The sequence below is a fragment of the Lissotriton helveticus genome, chromosome 3_1, assembly GCF_964261635.1.
Source record: "Lissotriton helveticus chromosome 3_1, aLisHel1.1, whole genome shotgun sequence".
Taxonomy (NCBI): Eukaryota; Metazoa; Chordata; class Amphibia; order Caudata; family Salamandridae; genus Lissotriton; species Lissotriton helveticus.
This window is the reverse complement of record NC_136061.1, coordinates 925483527-925496747: the sequence shown is the minus strand read 5'-3', so window position 1 is coordinate 925496747 and position 13221 is coordinate 925483527. Positions and strand designations below refer to the sequence as shown.

Here is a 13221-nt window from a genome sequence, read left to right as displayed (position 1 = left end):
CAACAAATATGATATACATTTCTCACAAAAACCTTACTTATTTACAAAATAGTGCATCCTAATCAACATTCAATCTTCATTCATACGTCAATCAACCCACTACAAACAACAGAAAAAATGAAACAAATGATTCAATAAATGCTGGAATAGTGATATTCACAACAAAAAGCCAATATTTGTTTCGCAACAAAATGAATGTATGCAAATTTTTTCTTCATAAATTATTGATTTCTCAATTTTAGGCTTATAAGGAGTCTACGCGTTTCGAACTACCGTTATTTCGGAGTTCTCATCAGGACCATATCTCGCACTCGTCAGAGAAGGCTGGGATTGTTGTTAAAACCTCAGTTTGGAGGTGTTGGTTAGCCTGTTTGGATTGACCTGGCTCGCCACTATCTAGTGAAGCGAGTAAGGCGCGTTGTATATTTCTTTAAAGCTTCGCCGTCACCGTTTTGTGTTTTGAAAGACCGAGTTGTCTGGCGTCTTAACCCGAGGCCATCCAAACGCTGACCTAGTCGTTTGCACTTCCTGGTCCGCATAGGATCATGGAAGTGCCTTACTCGCTTCACTAGATAGTGGCGAGCCAGGTCAATCAATAATTTATGAAGAAAAAATTTGCATACATTCATTTTGTTGCGAAAAGTCCAAGTTTCAAAAATAGCGGCATTGGCACCTTGTCAAGAGTTCCTGACATACGAGAGGAGGAAAACGGTAACCAGCGGAAACGAACTACATCTCCCAGGATGCTTAGCGGTTGAGAGGTTATGTAAACGGGAGAGCCGTTACATAACTCAAGGAAACCACGCCCTTATGTAATCAGGAGACACGTTACATAACTCAGGGAAAACACGCCCTATAAAGGGAGGAACCTGGAGGTACAACGCTGTCGGATATTGTGATTTCACCGACGTACCTGCTTCGTGAAGGGCAGCGTTCCGGAGTGGTGCTCCAGTCAGACAAGAACGGAGGTAGGTTGAGTCGTTACTCCCTGGGCCGTGTCTTGTCCAACGGCAACCTGTTACTGACCCAGAAGCTCTACCGGACAACCATTGAGCTCCGCTCTGACTCGGCTGAGTCAAGGCGCATTGGTGTTTGAGCTGGTAGGAGTCGTAGCTCCCAGCCCGACCCGAGATACAGGACTACCAGCTGTAACGCACACCAGGAGGTGTTTGCCGCGTTACAGGCTTGGACGTTCATAGGATCGATCGAGCGGCTGCTCTCGGTTCTGTCCCATTGTTGTGATTTGGGTATCGGTGACGCATCACCCGGAGGTGACTCCGCGTCCCGGTGCAGTAAGAGGAAGAGGTTGAGCGGCTGCTCCCTTCAGGTAGAGACCCCAGCTGGGTGTTTCCCTGTCTCCTCGTTTTCCCCCATCACTCTTCGAGCCCCGCACAGCATACCGAGTGGCATTGCCGGCCATTACGTTTCCTGTCCTCTGTTGGCATACGCCGGGATCGGTGTATTTGCAGAGGACGGTGAGGACCATCATCCGTGCTGTGGGCTGGTAACGTAGATGGACTGGAGACCTCCAGTGACTATAACTTTTGTTTACTCTTTGTATCATTTGAGCCTTCATTAAAGTATCTAAGCATATACAAGTGGTTGCGTCCTCATTATCGTGTTTGTTTAACGATCCTGAGACGTTCAGGACGTTACAAAATATCCGACCTTTATATACACTAACTGTCTCCTGGTCGATAAACAAACATGGCAACCCTTGATGATGTGCTGGCCGCATTGGCGGCCGTGCAGGTTGAATTGGCTGCATCTAGACAAGAAACAGCCGATGTTAAGGCCAGACTGGATGCTATACAGTTGGACCCGCTCACGCCCAGCGCCTCCCTCACGAACCAAAACCCTGCGGTAGTAGTGGAAATGCCGGTCGCCATACCCTTGGCAACACCAGAAAGATACAATGGGGACCCCAACACAGTGCAGGTATTCCTCACTCAAGTGGCACTGCATCTGTCGTGTAAACCGAAGGCGTTCCCCACGAGTCAGTCTCGGGTGGCTTTCCTTATTTCTTACTTGGCTGGAAACGCGGCACAGTGGGCCGTACCTCTGGTGAGCAGGGACGACCCCATTTTGTGTGATTGGGGTGCTTTCCGCGAAGAATTCCTGAAGGTGTTCGACCGGAGGGCTGACTCGTACACGGCGGACCGGGAAATGCTTGAGTTAAGACAAGGATCCAACGACCTGGTACAGTATCTCAACGCGTTCCGTAGGTTGGTTGCGGAAACCAAGTGGCCTGTTGCTAACAAACGGCGCTCTCCCATCAAGGGCTGTGCGATGAGCTCAAGGACGCCGTGGCTCATATTGACCCTCAACCCAAGACATGTGAAGGCCTTATCAACCTGGTATTACGGTTGGACTATAGGCTAGGCGAAAGAAAGGGGGATCATGGGGAAAAAGGGAAAGCCATTCCATCGTACGTGACGGTGGGAAGTCCTGAAACTTCCACCACAGCCAAGGGGGAACCCATGGACATTGGCGCTATACGAGCGAGTCTCACAGCCACAGAGAAAGAATCACGCCGTAAACAAGGATTGTGCCTATATTGTGGCAAAAAAGGCCACTACGTACGTGAATGCCCTGCCAAGCCGAAGACGTCACGTTATCGGACCAACCGGTCGGTAACAGCCGTAGTGGACGTACCGGCGGAAAACTAGAGGACTCCCAGACCAATGAAGGGGCATCTCGGAGTCACTCATCAATCCCTTCTCTTTCAAACTCGGTCACCAAGGGGCAACGACACCTGTTTCTCACAGTGCACGTGGGAGTGCACGACCAGTGGATACCCGTTGTGGCCATGGTGGATTCAGGGGCCACGGGCATGTTTATGGACTACAACGAGGCATGCAGGCTAGGACTAGTGCTTATTCCCAAAGCAGTACCCGAAGACGTCTATGCAGTAGACGGAAGGCGATTGGTGACAGGGCCCATCGGGCAGCACACGGGGGCCATCCCGGTGAAATATGGGAGGAGCCATTTGGAAAACATTGATTTTAACATCATCCGAGCACCCCAATACGGGGTCATATTGGGATTGCCGTGGCTACAGAAACACAACCCCTCTGTGGATTGGCCAACGCATCGCATCGAAATGACGTCACCATATTGCACCCTGCATTGTGGCATACGACCAGAACCCATTGACGCAGGAAATAGCGGGAGTCAGACGGTGGCTACAGCGGCAGAGAAAGATGTGACTCTCCCCCAGGCTTATCACAGTTTTGAGGATGTGTTTGATGAGGTGAAGGCCGAAGTGCTACCGCCACATAGACAGTTTGACTGCCAGATCGACCTGGTACCGGGGGCCAGCGTTCCCAGTGGCAGGCTGTATGCCCTGACAGAGCCTGAAAACGTGCATCTCCGGGGGTATCTGGATAAACTCCTCAAACTAGGATTCATCCGTCCGTCCAAATCTCCGGCCGCCTCGCCGCTCTTCTTCATCCCGAAGGCCAATGGGGAGCTGAGGGCCTGTGTGGACTTTAGGGCATTAAATGCGATAACAATAAAAAACAGGTACCCCTTACCTCTCATCAGTGTACTTCTGGAACAAGTCAAGAAAGCACGTATCTACACCAAGTTGGATTTGAAAGGGGCATACCATCTGGTGCGCATGAGAGACGGAGACGAGTGGAAGACCGCCTTTAAAACCAGGTTCGGCCTCTTTGAGTACCTCGTCATGCCGTTCGGACTGTGCAACGCCCCGGCTGCCTTTCAGTACTTCCTGAATGAGGTATTTAGAGAGGTGTTGGATATATACGTGGTCGTATATATCGACGACATCCTCATCTATTCGTCCAGTGTGGAAGAGCACGTACACCACGTCAAGGCAGTGCTCCAAAAACTCAGGGAGAATATGCTGTTTTGTAAACTCAGCAAGTGTGACTTCCATGTCACATCGGTGGAGTTCCTCGGAGTGATGCTGAGTCCGGAGGGTCAGGAAATGGAGGAACGCAAGATCAAGGCTGTGAATGAGTGGCCGGTGCCTCAAAGCGTGAAAGACGTCCAAAGTTTCATTGGGTTCGCCAACTTCTACAGGCGGTTTATTGATGGATTTTCGGGATTGGTGGCCCCGATCACGCAGCTACTGAGGAAGTCTAAGGAGTTTGTCTGGTCCCCTGAAGCGAACACAGCCTTTGAGGCCCTGAAAAGCGCCTTCGGTAAAGCACCGGTGTTGGCTCACCCCGATCCGGATCTCCCCTACGTGGTGGAAGCGGACACTTCGGATGTGGCACTGGGGGCTATTCTGTCCCAACGCAACCACGACACCGGGGTGCTTCATCCCGTTGCATACATGTCCCGCAAGCTCAACGACGCCGAACGCAATTACCACATTGCAGAGAAGGAGCTTCTCGCAATCAAGGACGCCTTCACCGAATGGAGGCATTGGTTGATGGGGGCACGACATGTGGTTTCGGTGTATACGGACCATAGGAACCTACAGTTCATGACGGCCGCAAGACACCTGTCTCCCAGGCAGTTGAGGTGGATGATCTTCTTTGCGGGGTTCAACTTCCGCATCACTTATCGGCCTGGGACGGAAAACAGGAAGGCAGACGCCCTGTCACGTCAATCGGCAGTTAAGGAACCATTGCCTGCGAACGAGCATTCCATCATTTCCCCGAGAATGGCATTGGGGGTGATCCAGCCGGACACGTTCCTGAGGGGAATAAGGAGAGGGATCAGGTCATTTGCATGGCGGAGGTGGCTCCTCAGTCACAGAGAATGGCAGCTGAAGGACGGGATACCCCTGAAGGGCAGGTGCCTGTTGATACCCACGCCTAGGCTAAGGAAACAAGCATTCCTCTGGTGCCATGACTCTCCGTGCGCAGGTCATTTGGGCTTTGAAAAGACGGTGGCTAGCATGGGACGGCATTTCTGGTGGCCAACCATGAGAGTGGATGTCAGGAGGTGGGGACAGGAGTGTTCTACGTGTGCTGCCATGAAGGCCGATCATGGCCGAACCCAAGGGCTCTTACATCCACTTCCGACCCCGGATAGACCATGGGATAGCATATCACTGGACTTCGTGGTGGGCCTACCGGTAGACCAGAGGATGACGGCGATACTGGTGGTGGTGGACTACTTGACGAAAATGGGGCACTTCATTCCCTGCAAGAGAGTCCCTACGGCCGGGGAATTGGCGTCACTACTCCTAAAGAATGTGGTACGACTGCATGGATTACCTGGGGTGATCGTGTCGGACCGGGGGTCGCAGTTTACTGCGCAATTCTGGAAGACATGGTGCACTGCGCTGCACGTTAAGACCGCCCTGTCCACCAGCTACCACCCTCAAACGGACGGCCAAACCGAGCGCCTGAACCAAACGCTCAAACAGTATCTGCGTTGTTTTGTGGACCAGGGCAGGGAAGAATGGGTCGACTTGCTATGGGTTGCGGAGATAGCCTACAACAACGCCACTCACAGCTCCACACAGTCATCTCCGTTCTATAGCAACTATGGCCACCATCCCAGGTTCTTGCCGTTTTTACATCCGTTCAGAGAGGACAGGATTCCCGCCACAGCGGACAGGGTGGCAGACATTAAAGACACGTTGATGCGCTCAAGGGCTGTCCTGATTGAGGCCAAGAGAAGATACAAGGCTGCGGCAGACAGGAAGAGAAGGCCCGAGCCTCTGTACCGCACTGGAGACTACGTCTGGATATCCACAAGGAACATGAGGTTTCGAAAGAACAGTGTGTTCCATCCCAAGTACATGGGTCCCTATCGAATTACCAAGTACATGGGTCCCTATCGAATTACCAAGTGTATGGGTCCAGTGAACGTAAAGGTATGCTTGCCCCAGTCGTTGCGGATACACCCTGTCTTTCATGTATCACTGCTCAAACCAGCACCCTCCAAGCCGTCTGGGACACCTAGGCCGGTATGCGTGAAGTCGGAGGTGGAGTATGAAGTGTCGGGCATACTGGCGTCCAAATGGCGCATGGGGAAGCTGTGGTACCTGGTTGCGTGGAAAGGCTATGGCCCGGAGGAGCAATCATGGGAACCGGCTGAAGGGGTTCATGCTCCGCGCTTGGTTTCCTTGTTCCATCGACGTTTTCCTGCCAGCGCTGGCCCCGTGGGGAGCCGCTGAGAGGGAGGATGTACTGTCAAGAATTCCTGACATACGAGAGGAGGAAAACGGTAACCAGCGGAAACGAACTACATCTCCCAGGATGCTTAGCGGTTGAGAGGTTATGTAAACGGGAGAGCCGTTACATAACTCAAGGAAACCACGCCTTTATGTAATCAGGAGACACGTTACATAACTCAGGGAAAACACGCCCTATAAAGGGAGGAACCTGGAGGTACAACGCTGTCGGATATTGTGATTTCACCAACGTACCTGCTTCGTGAAGGGCAGCGTTCCGGAGTGGTGCTCCAGTCAGACAAGAACGGAGGTAGGTTGAGTCGTTACTCCCTGGGCCGTGTCTTGTCCAACGGCAACCTGTTACTGACCCGGAAGCTCTACCGGACAACCATTGAGCTCCGCTCTGACTCGGCTGAGTCAAGGCGCATTGGTGTTTGAGCTGGTAGGAGTCGTAGCTCCCAGCCCGACCCGAGATACAGGACTACCAGCTGTAACGCACACCAGGAGGTGTTTGCCGCGTTACAGGCTTGGACGTTCATAGGATCGATCGAGCGGCTGCTCTCGGTTCTGTCCCATTGTTGTGATTTGGGTATCGGTGACGCATCACCCGGAGGTGACTCCGCGTCCCGGTGCAGTAAGAGGAAGAGGTTGAGCGGCTGCTCCCTTCAGGTAGAGACCCCGGCTGGGTGTTTCCCTGTCTCCTCGTTTTCCCCCATCACTCTTCGAGCCCCGCACAGCATACCGAGTGGCATTGCCGGCCATTACGTTTCCTGTCCTCTGTTGGCATACGCCGGGATCGGTGTATTTGCAGAGGACGGTGAGGACCATCATCCGTGCTGTGGGCTGGTAACGTAGATGGACTGGAGACCTCCAGTGACTATAACTTTTGTTTACTCTTTGTATCATTTGAGCCTTCATTAAAGTATCTAAGCATATACAAGTGGTTGCGTCCTCATTATCGTGTTTGTTTAACGATCCTGAGACGTTCAGGACGTTACACACCTTTTCTGTTCATTATATGCTTGTGGCAAGCTATGCCGGTGGGAGCCCAGACCCAGTGGTTTTGTTTTCTTTCTATGTAGTATAGCAACGCTCTTTTAACATCTAAAGTGTGAAGAGCTCTTTCTGCTACAGACTGTGGTTGCGAGAAGAAAACGGGCAGTTCCACAGATTGATTGAGATGGAGTGGAGAAATGACTTTAGGCAGGAATTTTGGATTGATGCGCAGAACAACCTTATTTTGATGCATTTGCAAAAAGGGTTCTTGAATGGTTAGTGCTTGTAGTTCACTAACTCTGCGCAGGGAGGTAATAGCTACTAGGAACGCAACCTTCCAGGTTAAAAATAGTAATTCACATTTGTGCAGGGGTTCGAAGGGAGGCCCCATTAGCCGTGTGAGAACGACGTTTAAATTCCATACCGGTGAAGGTGGTACTCTGGGAGGATTTATTCTTTTAAGGCCTTCCATAAAGGCTTTAATGGCAGGCATTCTGAACAGAGATAGATGTTGTCTGTTTTGCAGATATGCTTCTATTGCAGCAAGATGTAGTCTAATAGACGTATAGGCAAAGTTACATCTTTGAAGATGCAGTAAGTAACCTATGATGTGTTGAATAGCCACATCGAAGGGATTAATGTTGTTGTTATAACAAATTAAAATTTTTTACCACTTGGCTGCATAACATGCCCTAGTGGTAGGACGTCTAGCTTCTTTAATGACATTCATGCAGTCTGGAGGAAGGTTCAGATATCCAAATTCTAGGACTTCAGGAGCCAGATCGCAAGGTTGAGCTGAGCTGGGTCCGGGTGTCTGATCTCTCCACGGTTCTGTATTAAGAGGTGTAGAGACAGGTGTGGTTTTTGGTGTGGTACCACAGACAGTTGTAGCAGTGTGGTGTACCTCGGTTGTCTGGCCCACGTTGGAGCAACTAGTATGAGGGTTAGAGAATGCTGATGTAGTTTGTGTACTACTAGAGGCATGAGTGGTAGAGGTGGAAAAGCGTACGCAAATCTGTTTGACCAATTCATCCATATCGCATTGCCTGTGGACAGTGGGTATGGATATCTGGCGGCGAAGCTTGGGCATTTTGCGTTTACGTGGGTGGCAAAGAGGTCTATCTGAGGTTGTCCCCACATCTGAAAGAATGGCTGAAGAACTTGCGTATGAAGTTCCCACTCGTGGGTCTGTTGTGTTTAACGACTTAACAGATCCGCTAGTATTTTGTACTCCTGGGACATGTTGGGCTAGAAGGAATATGTTCTGAGGTATGGCCCACCTCCATATTTCTTGTGCTAGTTGAGATAGTTACAGGGAGTGCGTGCCTCCTTGCTTCTGTATGTAATACATTGCGGTCGTGTTGTCCGTGCGGACTAACACACCTTTGTTTGCTACTTGCTTCTGGAAAGCTTTTAGTGCTAGGAATACTGCTAGTAACTCCAGATGATTGATGTGGAGTAACTTTTTTTGCAGCGTCCACCTGCCTTGTATGGTGTGTTGCAGTAGGTGGGCTCCCCAGCCGGAGAGCGAAGCGTCCGCAGTCAAGATTATTTGGGGAACTGGCTCTAGGAACGGTCGTCCCTTGGAAAGGTTCTTGGTGTTCCATCACTGCAGAGAGCGATGAGTTCGACCGTCTACCAACACTAGGTCTGTTAAGTGACCTTGAGCCTGGTTCTATTGACGTGATAAGCACTCTTGTAGCGGACGCATTTGAAGTCTTGCATGGGGCACTATGAAGATGCAAGAGGCCATCATCCCTATGAGTTGCATGAACACTCGTGCTGGGAGGGAGTGTTGTAGCTGAAACTTTGCTGGAGAGTTTGCATGCTGGATATCCTTGCTGGGGTGGGATAAGCTAGCGCTGTTGAGGTGTTTATTGTGGCACCTAGGTACTGTTGTACTTTGAATGGCTGTAGATGTATGTATGTATTTATTTCTTATTGAGCGCGGCTGTCACCCAAAGGGTATCCTGGCGCTGAGACCTATCCATACATCTGTTACCTAGGCTACATTACTCTGGGGAACAAGTAAGTCTTAAGGTTCTTTTTAAAAATAGGCAAATCAGGGCAACTCCTCAGTGCTAGAGGAAGGGTATTCCACAGCTTGGCGGCCGCAAAACTAAAGGCACAACCACCCATTCTCACTCTGTTTATTTTAGGGACTTTTACCAAGAACGCCGAAGACGATCTCAAAGGTCTGGCTGCCTGATACCAGAAAAAGAGGTTCTGAAGAGGTATTGGTCCCAGTCCATACAGGGCCCTAAAAACAAGGCATAGAGCTTTAAATGCGATTCTCTGCTGGACTGGGAGCCAATGCAAATCGGCCAGGGCTGCCGATGAAGAGGCAGACCGCGGTCGAGACAAGGCCAATTTGGCGGCCATATTCTGGATCCTTTGAAGCTTTAGGACCAGAGTCTTCGGGGCACCCAGAAGTAGTGCGTTACAGTAGTCTATCCTACTGAGAATGGAACTACGCACTACCTCAGCTCTGGAGCCCCGAGGAAGAAGTGGCAGAATTTTCCGTAGAGCGCGGAGCAGACCCATACACGTCGCTGCCGTCCTATTTACGGAAGCATCAAGCTGCAAATTGGGTTCGAATAGAACTCCCAAATTGCGAGCTGAAACTGCCGCCTCCACCGAGCCCGGAATGGACGCTGGCCAGAATTCGGCCGGAAGTGTACGGGGAGTTCGGTCCAAGGAGCAGTATAGTACCTCTGTTTTTGACCCATTGAATTGCAGCGCATTGGCTCGCAACCATGCTGCTGTTGCTGCCATACAACGGTGAAAGGCATCCCTCGAAATGTTCTCCGATCCCTCAAGTGAAAAATTCAACTGAGTGTCATCGGCATAATTGATGACTGATATGCCGAATGACTTTATCAGTGCTACCAAGGGTCGGAGATATATATTAAATAGGATCGGACTAATCGCCGATCCTTGAGGGACTCCCTGTTTCACCTGCCGAGTGGCTGATTGAAATGATGGTAATGCCACGGCTTGTTGTCGGTTGTCCAAATAAGAAGCGAGCCAGTCTAGGGCCAGACCGCTCACTCCCACATTCCGAAGACGGCCAAGTAATACTTCATGGTCCACCGTGTCGAACGCGGCCGACATGTCAAGTAACACCAAAAAGGCAGACTTGCCCTTGTCGACTCGCGTTCGCAGATCATCCAGCACGGTGACCAAGGCCGTCTCGGTGCCGTGAGCTGGCCTGAAGCCAAATTGTGCAGCATCCAGACAGAGATTTATTTCCAGGAAGTTGGATAAAGTTCTTGTGACCCATCTCTCAAGGATTTTTATCGCGAATGGTAATAGCGAAATCGGCCTGTAATTAGCCGAACAGAGAGGGTCCAAGGAAGCCTTTTTCAACAAAGGTGTTACAATTGCCATCTTCCAACTGTCTGGGACTGTCGCTGTGGTCAATGATTGACAGCAGATGGAGTGCAACGGAGGAAAAAGCTCATCTTGAAAGGCCTTCCAGATCTTATGAGGCATTGGATCAAGCGGTGATCCTGATGAGACACTATTTGCCAAGATAACAAATTCCTCTAACGAGGGAACAGGGAAGCTGGACAGTTGAGGCAGACCTTCCTTGCTAGACGCCCAATCGGATCCTAGATTGTCAAAATGATCCGAAGGAGAAACTGCAGATGTTACAGACTGATCAGATATTTTAAGTCCAGTCAGGATAGTCCTGATTTTCTCCTCAAATGCAAGGGCCAGCGAGTCGCACAAAGCCTGCGAGGCCGGGATAGTAGATGCCGTACATGATGGGTCAGACAAAGTCTTAACCAGTCTGAACAGGGTCTGAGATTTATTAGAGGCCTTCGCCAAAGTGTCTTCCAAGAACTTAGCTTTTGCGATTCTTAACTGGGCCTTGTATTCATGCAGGGCTGCTTTATAAGCCGCCTTATCCTGCTCCCTGTATCCTCTCCTCCATGTGCGCTCCGCCTGTTTACAGCGAAGTTTAAACTGTCCAAGCTCTTCACTGAACCAGGCATTTAGGCCTCTAGGCCTGTCTCTCACCTTACGCAAAGGGGCCAGGGCATCAAGAGATGAAACAATATGCCGACAGAGAGATGCATAGCTCTTGTCCACATTCTCCTCCACCTGAAAAATTCCCGGTAGCAATGCGGGTCGAATCGGCTCCGTAAGGAGGCGGTTCCATTGCCGACTCAGCTTCCTGCTGGCCGGTTTGTTAGGCCTCCATGGGGCAGGCAAGAGAAGGGACATAACAATCAGTGAATGATCAGTCCAACCCTGATCCTCGACCTTGTCTACCACAACTAAGTTTTTATCAGCAAATACCAGATCTAGTATATGTCCCCTATCATGAGTGGGTACCTGGACCAATTGAGCAAGTTGGATATTGCTACAGGCTTGACAGTTCTCGAAAAGCCAGGTCATGAGGGCCAAGAGGCCACAGGTTGAAATCACCCAGTACTAGAAAATTGGTATGAGAGTTAGAAAGGTCGTAGACCAAGTCGATCAGGGATTGAAGGGTTGTCGTGGGCAGAGAGGGGGGTCTGTAGCATAAGAGGCCTGCTACCAGAGTACCACCCTGAGCCACGATAGAAAAGCCCATAAGCTCAAACCCTGCTACCTCTTTAACCACCAATTCGGTCAGGGAGATAGAGTCTCTGAAGATGTAACCTATCCCGCCACCTCTTCCCGAGGTGCGGGGAGTGTGCCTTATCAGATAGCCTGGCGGGCAAGCCCAGCCCAGTTCCATGCTACAGTCTTTCGTGGCCCACGTTTCAGTCACGAACAATATATCCAGCTGTGACGATTCAATTAATAATGCAGTCTCAGCATGGTGCTTTATCAAAGATCGAGCATTCAGCAGACCGCAGGACAATGTCTTATGCGGGGAGGGGATGGACAGACAGTTCTCCGTACCAGCCTCAAGCTCCAAGTCCTCAGTAGAGGCAAGGCAGGAGTCAGCCGGGTAAGGAGGGGCAGGTGCGCCAGAGGCGCCCGGGACGCGAACGGGCGCAAACGGGCTTACCTCTGGCGCACCTCCGGCGCATCTACGGCGCTTCCGCTGCGCGCACCCGCTGCGCGTCTGCCTACACATCTCAGTTATACTATTACACCGAGCGGGCTTCCGGCTGCTAGAGCCTCTGACCCCAACCAATATGGCGCCTGAGAAACTCCCAGAGCGTCAATACCTACCCAAGATGGCGGACGGATCACCAGGACCAGGGACCCTACTAACTAAGTCCCACAAAGGCGGCTTGTGAGGGCACAATTTAAATGCAGGTAAGCCTGTCTAAACCCCAAGTGACAGCAGTAACAAGCGCCCAGAAAAACCACAACAGAAGCAGCAGCGCAAATACGGCGACGCGAGTTTAAAAAACTAACGAACTAGGTGCAGGTTAAAATCTATAGCAGTCTTTTGTAATGCGCGTGATGGCAGGAAAGGTCTAAGGAGCGTGATATGGGAGCTGCTTTTATAAGCTCTCCAAGCGCGGGCTTCCGGCTGCTAGAGCCTCTGACCCCAACCAATATGGCGCCTGAGAAACTCCCAGAGCGTCAATACCTACCCAAGATGGCGGACGGATCACCAGGACCAGGGACCCTACTAACTAAGTCCCACAAAGGCGGCTTGTGAGGGCACAATTTAAATGCAGGTAAGCCTGTCTAAACCCCAAGTGACAGCAGTAACAAGCGCCCAGAAAAACCACAACAGAAGTAGCAGCGCAAATACGGCGACGCGAGTTTAAAAAACTAACGAACTAGGTGCAGGTTAAAATCTATAGCAGTCTATAGTAATGCGCGTGATGGCAGGAAAGGTCTTGGTGTGACCTGGATGAGACTTGGTGTGGTTTATTGTGAACCCCAAGTCGTGGAGCAGGTGGATGGTGGTATGAGTGTGTTTTACGCATTGATTGTGTGAGCTGGCTTTTATGAGCCAGTCGTCGAGGTACGGCAAGACATGGATGTGCTGTCTTCGTAGATGCGCTGCCACCACTGCCAAGCACTTGGTGAAGACCCTTGGTGCTGTTGTGACTCCGAATGGGAGTATTTTGAACTGGTAGTGCTGCCCGTTTATTACAAACCTGAGATACTTCCTGTGAGCTTTGTAAATGGGAATGTGGAAGTATGCGTCCTTGAGGTCTACA

General features: G+C 50.8%; 1 protein-coding gene across 3 annotated transcripts in view; it reads right to left on the bottom strand.

Annotated features, from left to right (window-relative positions):
* The window catches only part of SRRM1 (serine and arginine repetitive matrix 1), an 836097-nt gene that overhangs the window by 29681 nt on the left and 793195 nt on the right, over positions 1-13221 (bottom strand). The window lies entirely within an intron of this gene.